Genomic DNA, 10,716 nt, shown 5'->3' with positions numbered 1-10,716 from the left:
AAACAAATTAATCGAGGCATCGAGCGACACAAGGGGGGAGGGGGGCAAATCTATACAACTGGCAAAATCCTGCTTTACATCCGCTGTGGTAGGCAGTCTTGCTATGTGGCATAGGTGATGCTTGTACCCTTGAGTGTCAAAGATGTATCATCTCAGAGAATATTTTCATCCTTTCTGCATGGGCGGATTATGAACTTTCGGGCCCCTGGGCCCAGATGTATTAAGGGCCCCCCACTTATTGTCGTATATGTGGGAGGCGGGGTTTGGGGGTCCTCCCCCAGAAATTTTTACATTTTTTTTATGTGATTTCCTGTATTCTGGTGCATTTTGGGGATGGCCAATACTAAATTTAATCAGATTCTAGCCTTCATCCTGATTTGTTGATATTGAGGCAATGATTCCATGCAAAGGCTTGGGCTTCAGGGCCCCCTGACCCCTTGGGCCCCTGGGCCTGGGTGGATTCAAATAAAGAATTCATGTGTATGTGTATTGTTCATTGGCCTGTGAGACCACTGGTGCAGTTCCTGGTAGACTTGGGGAGTAGTGGGTATCTGGAGATTTGTGATAGCTCAATTGTTTAACTATTGATAATGAGTCCTTCTGTGGCTTACGGTCTTGTCAGCATCTTAAGCCAAGCTGCCCTTAAAGTGCCCTTGAGCAAGGCACCTAATCCCTCACTGCTCCCCGAGTGCCGCTGTAGCAAGGCAGCTCGCTACGTGTTACTGTGTGCTCACCTCACTGTGTGTTCACGGTGTGCTGTGTTTACTAATTCACGGATGGGATAAATGCAGAGACCGAATTCCTTGTATACGCAAGTATAGCCTACTTGGCCTATAAATTTGATTTACATTAGGCTACTCATTTGCTACATTGTATGCTCATTTGACTAAATTATGCTCTCATTGTAAAATGAACAATTTTTGTGCGCACAGTCTAGCTAAATCAAATGACAGCACAATTTATTTAAATGAGTGCACAATTTAGTAAAATCAGCACGATTTAAAAAAATCTTGCAACATCTCCCGTGCTCTGCAACTGAGTGATTGATGATGTATCAATTAGGCTAAGTCAGTTGATGCACAAGGTTTTTCCCCTTTAGAATGACTAAATTTCGTAAATGGAGAAAATGACAAACACAGTCAAAAATGCCTAAAAGGAAAACCATACTTGAAATGATAATAATAATTATGGCTCTGGTTACCAAATCAAAATTATTTAATGGTTACCTTAGCTCAAGCTTCATTTTTAAAACAATGAGAATGCTTTGTGACTAACATGACACCTTGCGCGCGGCGGTGTAAATTCACGAAATGATTGTTGTATAACAGAATAAAACTTAAGTCCATCTTTCATGGTCCTAAAATTAAACATATATTTTATTCAAACAAACTAATTTCCTTGAGATCGTCCAACAAAAGTGAATTAGGGCACCAAACAACTTCGTCGTCAGGGCCTATATAAACGCGGGATTGCGAGTATTGCGCATAATTTATTTAAATCCCACAATTCTAGCAATCATAATGCGAGAAATTCTCGCACACATTTTACAGCGCTGTCAGATAACGTTAATCTAATAATGGAGCGGCGTGAATGCGGGACTATTGACTGGACGGACCAACTCCTGACTTCAATTGAACATATAATGCAGAGACGCACACGCGCGCAGGACCACAATGCGGTGCCTCTCCCTTTCTCTCTCTCTCTCAGCAAGATTTGTCACCGCTGAAGTCAAATTATGCTAGGTGCTTCTATATCAACTGGGTTAGGGTTAGGGTTAGGGTTAAAAGTTTAGCGATCAGGCGATCAGGAACTGTCAGGAATTTTGCCAACACAGAAAGGGGACTCGTACATTTTGGGGCATCTCGCCCGGGGGGCGTGATTACGTCCTGCGTCACCTCTCTCATGCCGGTTTTCGTCGGCCAGGGTCGGCGCGCACCATATAAGCAGGCACAGACATGTATGAGTTCCTCCTACGTCACCGAGACGAACCTGCCTGTTCCTTCACTCAGCATTTGCTTTTCATTCACCAAGACCGCAGAACGTTGTCAGACGCTTCTACAAAATCAAGAATACAGCGAGATGGATTGTACCAAATGGCTTGTAGCTGGACTCGTGTGCCGTAAGTAGCCTAACTTAACTTAGTCGGACCCATACGTTTTATTTAAAGAAAACGGTTTGAGGAATGGAATTTCGTATGTGATCTATCATACATTTGCAGATGATGTGGCCACTCTGGAGTTTTAAATTGAATGCAGTTCTCTTCGTCGTGGATTTTTGTAAGGCTGCCATAGCATAGGCTACGATTTGAAACAAATACAATGGTAAATGCTCTGTTATTTCAAGAGGTTGATCTGCACACCAGATAGCTCCCACTAATTTGCATTGATTTGATGCTGGTCAATTTATGTTGATATTTAAGTTATGTGCTTCGTTCTACAAAAACTTAAGTTATTTGTTACTTCATGTCAAATTGTGTATTTTCAGTTATCCTTTACATATATAATTACATATCCTTTACATATTATAAAACATAATTTGATATTTAATTCAAGGCTTTCCTTTCATATGTAATGTTTTACTTTTCACACGTTATGTTTTTGGAGATGTACTTGAGTGTTTTTGTGACACTCCTCTCTGAGTCTGTGCCAGGCTTCAGACAGAGTTAAAAATGTAGTGTATTGTTATGCGATTTTCGCCAAAATAAATCAGCCTTGTTTAATAGTTGTGAATGGGAGCCACCCTTGGCCATGGTGTACTGCAGATCTGCTGCGTGTAGTCTCGTGTTGATTCCTTACCCGATCAGAGATGCCGTATGCGTTTGCTCTGATACTGTACATGTGGTACACCGAAGCCTGAAGGCAATGTTTTGATTTATTTTCTCAAAGGAAAATAAAAGAAAGAAAAATTCAACTTTACGCCGCTGTCCCCCTGATGCTTGACCACCGTTACACGTGCATTGAAACTTTGAGATGAGATGGACCTATTTCAAACATTAAAAACAGGACACGGGTTTCCTCTCACTCTCCTTCATGCAGCAGAAGGATCTTTGACGTTACCTTACCATAAAACATAATTTGGAACATAGGCCTAGGCTTAGAGCGCGCGCAGAGAGAGAGAGAGAGAAAGAGAGAAAGTCAGTCTGTTCCAGGGTTGGGCATGTCATTGTTTGCATTTCCTAGATATAAGAAAGTTATAAGGAAATCAGCATAACATGAACCATATGATGCATCTTGCTATTTAAAACACCACTTTGCTAGGTGGCTATAGGCTATATAGTTGTTTATAGCAAACAGAAATGTCAAGATAGCAACATGTCATTACATCCTTTAATTGTCAAAATATTAGTGTACATAATATGTAATTATGGCACAAATGAGGCTAGAGTCGGTGGATTCATTTATGAAAAGTGAGCAGGAAGGGCAGGCAAAATGGGAATTATGAGAACCGTTTAGACTATATGGGCTAAGCCCCGAATGTTTTCAACTGCTGGCGACGATCCCTGGTCTGTGCTCAAGCCACCCCATTAGCCTTTTTCTAGAATCGGCACTGCTCAATGCCACTCTGCCCTCATGAAATTCAGTCTTGTGCCCCAGTTGTCTCTTCCCTCTCTCACCAGGCCTATGGCTTAGGTAGTCCCTTTGTCCCCATGGTCAATCTCTGTGTGTGTGTTTTTTGTGTTTGATTATTTGTTTCATTTCCAGACCTGTTATTACTGACAGAAGTTCCTGCATTTGAGCTCAAGTGCTCTGACCGTTACAACAACGGAGTGACCACTTATCAGCTGTCTCCTGCCCCTGACCGCCACTGTGGTTTTCACTGGAGCCCTGTAGGCGTGAGTACAGAATACGCACATTGGTACTTCTCTTTTATGTTTGTGTCAGATTGATTCCATCAAATTCTAAAACTTTGAAACGGTATGTCTTCCTCAGGTCCAATTTCTGGTCTTGTTCAACCAGAGTGTGATAGATATGACTCGTGACAAGATCTCCCTCAAAGCCTGCATGGCCTTGAAATATCGGGCTGACTGTGAGAAAGACTCTCAAATGGTTTGCCACTTAAGTGTTTTTGACTCTTTGTTTTGTTATCTCATAAATATTGAGAAATTGTTTGAAGTATCATGACTTTTGATTTTTGTCACTCTATCCTCCTATAGCAGGGCTACAACTCTGAGTGCAAAGGTAGGCTATGTTAAAAATATTCAGACATGAGACAGTTTTTTGGTTGCTTCAGGCAACAATATGGAACAGGTTTAACTAATTAATATGTTCATTTGTTACACAGCCAACTGCTCTGTGGGTGAAATCCAATTTAAACCTATGCCAACTTTAGCACCAAACGGAGGTATGTAGTTTAAACCATCTCTCCTCTTATTCCTCACGTCCCCCTCCTCCCTCCATCTTCTGAATATTCTCATGGACATCAGTCAGTGTACACAGATCCTTGGGCATTTACATGTAGTCTTCAGCTCTTTTTCTGAAAAACTGCAGTTAACAGACTTGACATGTATTTTCCATGTTTTCTGTGGGTGAACAGTTTAGCTAGTTACATACATCTTTCAAACCTGTTTCACATCTGATTCTATTTTTAGCCTGTAATGACTCACATAGCAGTGAAGAGACGGAAGGAAGACCTAGTCAAACAAGCAGAGGTATATTTCGACCTGATTTGATATTGTTCTATGATTAAATATTATCACTCATACCACAGTTATCTGCACTTATGAGCATGTGTTTCTTCCTACATTTTCACATATCCTGCACTGGTATTGGTAATTGGCACTGACCTTTCGTGTTTGTGTAAAGCTGAACTGCTGAATTGGTATCATGAGTAAACTCATTAAAAAATCCTTGATCATCCAGTGGTCTTGCGCTCATGTGCCTTACAATTTAGGCTACTGAAAAGCCAATTCCTCTGTACACCCTTCCGTATACTCTTCCATACACTGTTAGTGAACTCAACACTGAAAGTCAGAAACAGACATTTACTTAATCCATAATGTACAGTATGTAAGTGCAAGTGAATGTAATTCTAACATGAGGTCTTTTTTATTCATCTTATCCTGGTCACTTTCCATGTTTTCTTTTGCATGACCCGTGTGTCCTAGTGCTGTGCATCACTCTGGTTGTGGTCACTGTGGGGATTGTGGGCATTGTGCTCTTGGTGTGGAAATCCAGTAAGAGTGGTGGAGGTATTGTGCATTACATGTGTAGCAGGTACGTTGTATGTATAACCCCAGGCCTTTTCCCTACACACACACACACACACACACACACACTGGTTAAATGTATTCCTGTGCTGTAAGTGAATTTGTAAGGGAGACCCCAGTCTAATAATAGTCAATGATTTGAAGAAGGATGTTGTGATGATTATAATGATTATAATTTGAGTCTAAGGCTCAGATATGATAAACTTGTTTCTGGGAGTATCATCTTATAGCTGAATGACATCATGCATGGCATGACATTAACAACATGAATAATATTACTTTTGGCAGTTTTAATTAAAAAAACAGATGATCATGGAGGTCATTAACAATTGTAGTTAAGGGCTTCTACTGACTTTTCCCTCTGTTTTTTTGACAGAAACTCTCCAAATTACCAGCCTGGGGAGAGGAATGATCGTTTATAATTCAATAATGGATGGGATATCAAGTGAGTATACTGCTTGCCGTAGTGAATCTCAAAGGCCTCCTCATGAATAATAAGAATTAAGCAACCAGAAACATGGAACATCTTGTTTTGTGAAGGAAAAGTAATACTGAGATATTGTTCCTCTATCCATAAGTTGCTTTTCCACTTCCTTTGTGTGTGTTGCCACGTGAATGTCCTTCACTCTAACCCCTTCCCTTTAACAGGGATGGGAAAACCATCACCATCTACGGTGGCAAGCCTGACCTCTGCTCATCATTAAGCTGATTGGACCAAACAGCATTTCTTATCTTTTTAATTTTCAACATGTGATTTGCCATGCTTTTATCCTTTTGTGCTTTTTCATATTACCTGGTTATCTCATATGTTTATAATGATGCATAGTATTTTGTAATTTTTTTACTACCGGTACTTGCACACAAAATCTTTCACTCAGTTGCTGAAACCTGTCACTCAAACAGCAAAACCACCCCAAAACCATTGATTGGCTGAGGCTGAGATACCTTCAAAACAGATTCAGTTCCAAAGGTGGACATTGGAAGTGATTTTGAGTTGCAGTGACAAAATCCAAATAGGAGGCTGGGTATGATCTCTTTTTGAAAGGATCATGAGAACAGTGTAAATGTTTGGGTATGTCTTTCTGTGTGAAACACTTTTAAATGTTCTTTTTTAAATGTATCTATTTGCAATGTAAGTAATCTTTTGTAACAGTAAGTTACAGTAAGTTTATAAATGTCCTAGAATTTATGTGTTGACAACGGAAGTATTTGGCTTGCTATAATGAATTTTAGATTATCTGAATTGAATAGGGCACACACTGTGTGAGCAACACAGTGTTTTGGAAAACAGGGAAAAAATACCATTACATATATATTATATAGCATGCACTTAGTTGATTAAATGTTTCTTATAACATATAAACCATAACTCATATCATAGCATATAATAGAATTTGTTATTTTCATTGTTTAATTTTATTATGCTATTGATTGCATTGACATTATTGTTTATTATTGCTATTCTCCTTAATGTAGTCACCAACTTTTTTAAACTGTTCACTCGCTTTGGACAAAAGCGTCTGCCAAATCCCATAACCATATTTACTGTGTTCCAATTCACAGACTTCTGTACTTACAATACCTAATATGAGTGCCCAACACCAGTAAAGTTATGTTCAAATGTTATGATCGCCATTTCCGTTAAGTGCACAGAGTTGGTATTTGATTTGAGAAGACCCTACCCTGTTGAAATTCACACACTATGCGAGTAAGAACACACACATAGCGCACTTCATTAAAGTGTACTGACAGTACAAGTAAGCGGATTGGAGGTTGGATTGGAACATTTTGATAAACATATTGATAACCTATATTAAGATAATATTTGCTATTGATATCATTTCATATCATTAAGAGATCTCAAACATATTGTTTATGATATATTTGAGGTATATGTTTATTATATATGTATGTAAGATGCTGTTTTAAAGAATATTATAGTTAACATAAATAATAATAATGAACTAATTGTTCATAAATTGATAAAAGGGGTACAAAAATGCATATATGTTTTCATATAATATTGTTATATCTTTGAATGTCATACATCTAAAGGGATACATCTGTGTGTATTATAAGTTATAATCAAAGACCGAAACTTGGTTTTATGACAGAAAAACAGATTATATCTTAATTTGCATCATACATATGAGATAAAAGGGTTACACTTTACTTGACAGTATCGAGTGACATGACACTGTCATGAATATGTCATAAACCAGTCATAAACGTTTATGACATAACGCTTCTGTCATTAGGTGTCATTTGTTTTTTGTCATTACACGTTAGGGTTAGGATTAGGGTTAGGGTTATAGGTTTAGGGTTAGAGTTAGGATTAAGGTTCATGTGTCATGACAGTGCCATGTGTTCATGACAGTGTCATGTCACTCTTATGTCGATAATGTCAAATAGTGTTACCGATAAAAGATATTTCATAGTCATAAAAATATGAAATAGCACTGGGTAATATTTTAACACACTCTATGATTTTCTACTGTTATTATTTTGATGCTTTGTCTTACTTTTTATTATTTGTCATCTTCTCATCTTACCGGGGTATTCTTCAGGGGGGCACAGGCGGTCTTATTTTGACAATTTAAATGCATGGTCTGAAGTGTATGGTTTAAGCGCATTTAAGGCGTGTCCAGATCACTTTCACTACATTGATGGAATAAGTGATCAGACACCAGACGCATATTTGAAAAGGTTTGTTCCTGTTTCTTAGTTCATAATTGATGTGTTATGAGCATAACATCCATTACAGTTTTTGCCCATTTCTTACACACCACACTAAAGCCTCAAAACCTGCACTTGTACCTTAAACAAAGTGTAACCATACTTTAAACACATTACCTCTGCTACCAGTTCAGCATACTTTGATTTCTTCCTTTCAAAGGCTTCCTCAATTGCATCTTCAAATGGAATAGTTAGCTCAATGAAGTAAACAATGCGAGCACTCTCCGAATACACCATATCTGGGGCCTATTGCACAAAACTAGGATAAGGGATTAAGCCGGGATATCTTGGATATCCTGGCTCAATTTATTCGTGATCCAGTTGCACAAAAGTGGGATAGGGGCAGCAGGATATGTTATGGTATAAATCACCATGGCGATTTATTCTGTGGAGCTAGCCTGCTCCAGACCAGGCTAAGTTCCAGGATCTATTTAATCTCATCCCTTATCTCAGTCAGCAGTCACCACAAACGGAAACCAATAGTTATTCCACTGCCCACTACACATTGTTATCACATATACCTAGACCCACTGTCATTATTTAAACGTTTGTGATCATTAATTAACTTTTACATACTTTCGCCATTCCCCCACCTGTCATGCGACAATGTGACGCCACGGGAGTGCCTAACCATTTCACGCGTGGTGGTGTGAACTAGTTGCAATATTCTCCTTAACAGAGGTGTTGCTGTTGTGAGAAGGCTATCTACCTACTTCACACCGTAGAAGAAGCAATGAAGCCGCTCTAGTTGCCATGGTGAATCAGTGAATCTGTGATCGGTGGCGGGGTCTATTTGAGGGAGCCGTGGCCGTGATCTTTATCCAGGATAGGTTTCACCTGGCTTGATGAATCCGTGTCTGTTCATCCTGGCTTGCTCGTTGTGCAACCAGTTAAGCCTGTATGCTCTTGTTTTGGATTCATTGAGCGCAGCTCAGTAACTTATCCCGGATGTCGGAATTCTGCTTTTGTGCAACAGGTCCCTGGTCTAATGATATTGTTATTTATTAATCTATCTATGTTTATTTCTGTATCCTTTGACAATACAAACTTTTGTCATATTAAATGTAAATTGAGAGAGAGGGTGGAAGAGAGAGAAGGTGCAGAAAGAAGGGGTAAGAAACAAAAAGAGGAAGAGAGGGAGAGAAGCCTGGGTGCCAGCCGAACTTAGTCCCGCCCACAACATTTGAGGTTGGGAAGTTCAGTCTGGCATTGCTCCGTTGTGGAGGAACTATGCTCCCCCCAAATTTGGTGATTCACCACAAATATCATGTTATTTTACATTTTGAATATGTGTATTATGTCCTTATTTAATAACTGTTTAGTCATGTGCTTTATGTTTCTTTATGTTGCTTTATGTTGATGGAGTGCTTTGTGTTGATGGAGTGCTTTATGTTGATGGGGATGGAGTGCTTTATGTTGATTGGGTGCTTTATGTTGATGGGGTGCTTTATGTTGATGGAATGTTGATGGAGTGATTTTGTGAACCAAATAAACCCCTTCTGCTCTATTATTGTGTTACATACTCCAAATGTAAAGCACTTTGATACACTGTATTCTGTGTATGAAAGGTGCTATACAAATGAAGCTTATTATTATTATTATTATTATTATTATTATTATTATTATTATTAAAGGAGATTTGCCTCTGCCTTACCTACATGGTGGAGGAAACTTCTTATTTACATTTTACAAGCAGCGCTTCAACTTTTGGAAATAGGGTTGTATGTGTGTGTGTGTGTGTGTGTGTGTGTGAGTGGCGAAGCGAGTTAGCGATGCACCTTCTCATGAATCTTTGTCTGTCAGTAATTATGATTAGATGACTGGAAATAATGTCACAGGACCAAAAGAAAGTTATTTTAAAGAGAAACAGAAGACATTGCCAGTGTGTGTGTGTCTGAGTGAGTTTACAGGGATTATCAGTCTTAGAATAGCTCAGCTTACTGTTTTTGCTAGACAGTGTGTGTGTGTGTGTGTGTGTGTGTGTGTGTGTGTGTGTGTGTGTCCCTGCCTGCATCTGCTGCTGTGGTATGGTAGAACAGGATGTCCCTGCCCTTCTTGCCACAGAGACTCAGCAGAGTGCTGGGATATACTCGGCCGAACACTGTTTCTGTTCGTTGTCATGGAGAGAGAGAGGGTGCAGAATAGAGAGAGAGGGAGCAGAAAGAAGGGGAAGAAACAAGTTTTAGACTATTGGTATTTAATTTGTGCATTGACAATAAAGTTGAATATCATATGAACTAAAGATGACTAAAATCTTGCATATGTAGAAGAAGAAACATTCACAAAAATCCATGGCATGACCTCTCTTCTTGATAGCTGTGGAAATGACAGGGATTGTTTTGTTTGTTAATAAATAAATAACTAAATAAATAAATAAAAGCAAAACTGATACCTTCTGCTTTCCCCAAATACAATGTAGCCTACAGGTGTACATGACCTTTCATCAGTCCAGTTGCAATGGATGAACTGTGATGAACTGCCCTACTTCTGATTGTTTAGAGATTTTAAAGGTTTTATAGCAATGCTACAAATATTTTGGCTAGTGCTACAAATTTATTCACCTTCGCAGCGCCAGTAGGCTACTTGCTGTGTGGCCCGCACACACACACACAGGCATGCCAAACAAGCATACACAAAAGTTTCAAGAGTGGGGGATGGAGTTGAAGATGGATACAAATTGATTAGTGTGATTTATGTTCGCGGAACAGATGTACAGGACTGAGCGGCGGTCATATTTTGTACCGCTATGCGGTACATCTAGTTCAAGACTCTTT

This window comes from Alosa alosa, chromosome 13, assembly GCF_017589495.1.
Source record: "Alosa alosa isolate M-15738 ecotype Scorff River chromosome 13, AALO_Geno_1.1, whole genome shotgun sequence".
Lineage (NCBI taxonomy): Eukaryota > Metazoa > Chordata > Actinopteri > Clupeiformes > Clupeidae > Alosa > Alosa alosa.
Note: the sequence above shows the minus strand (reverse complement) of the source record.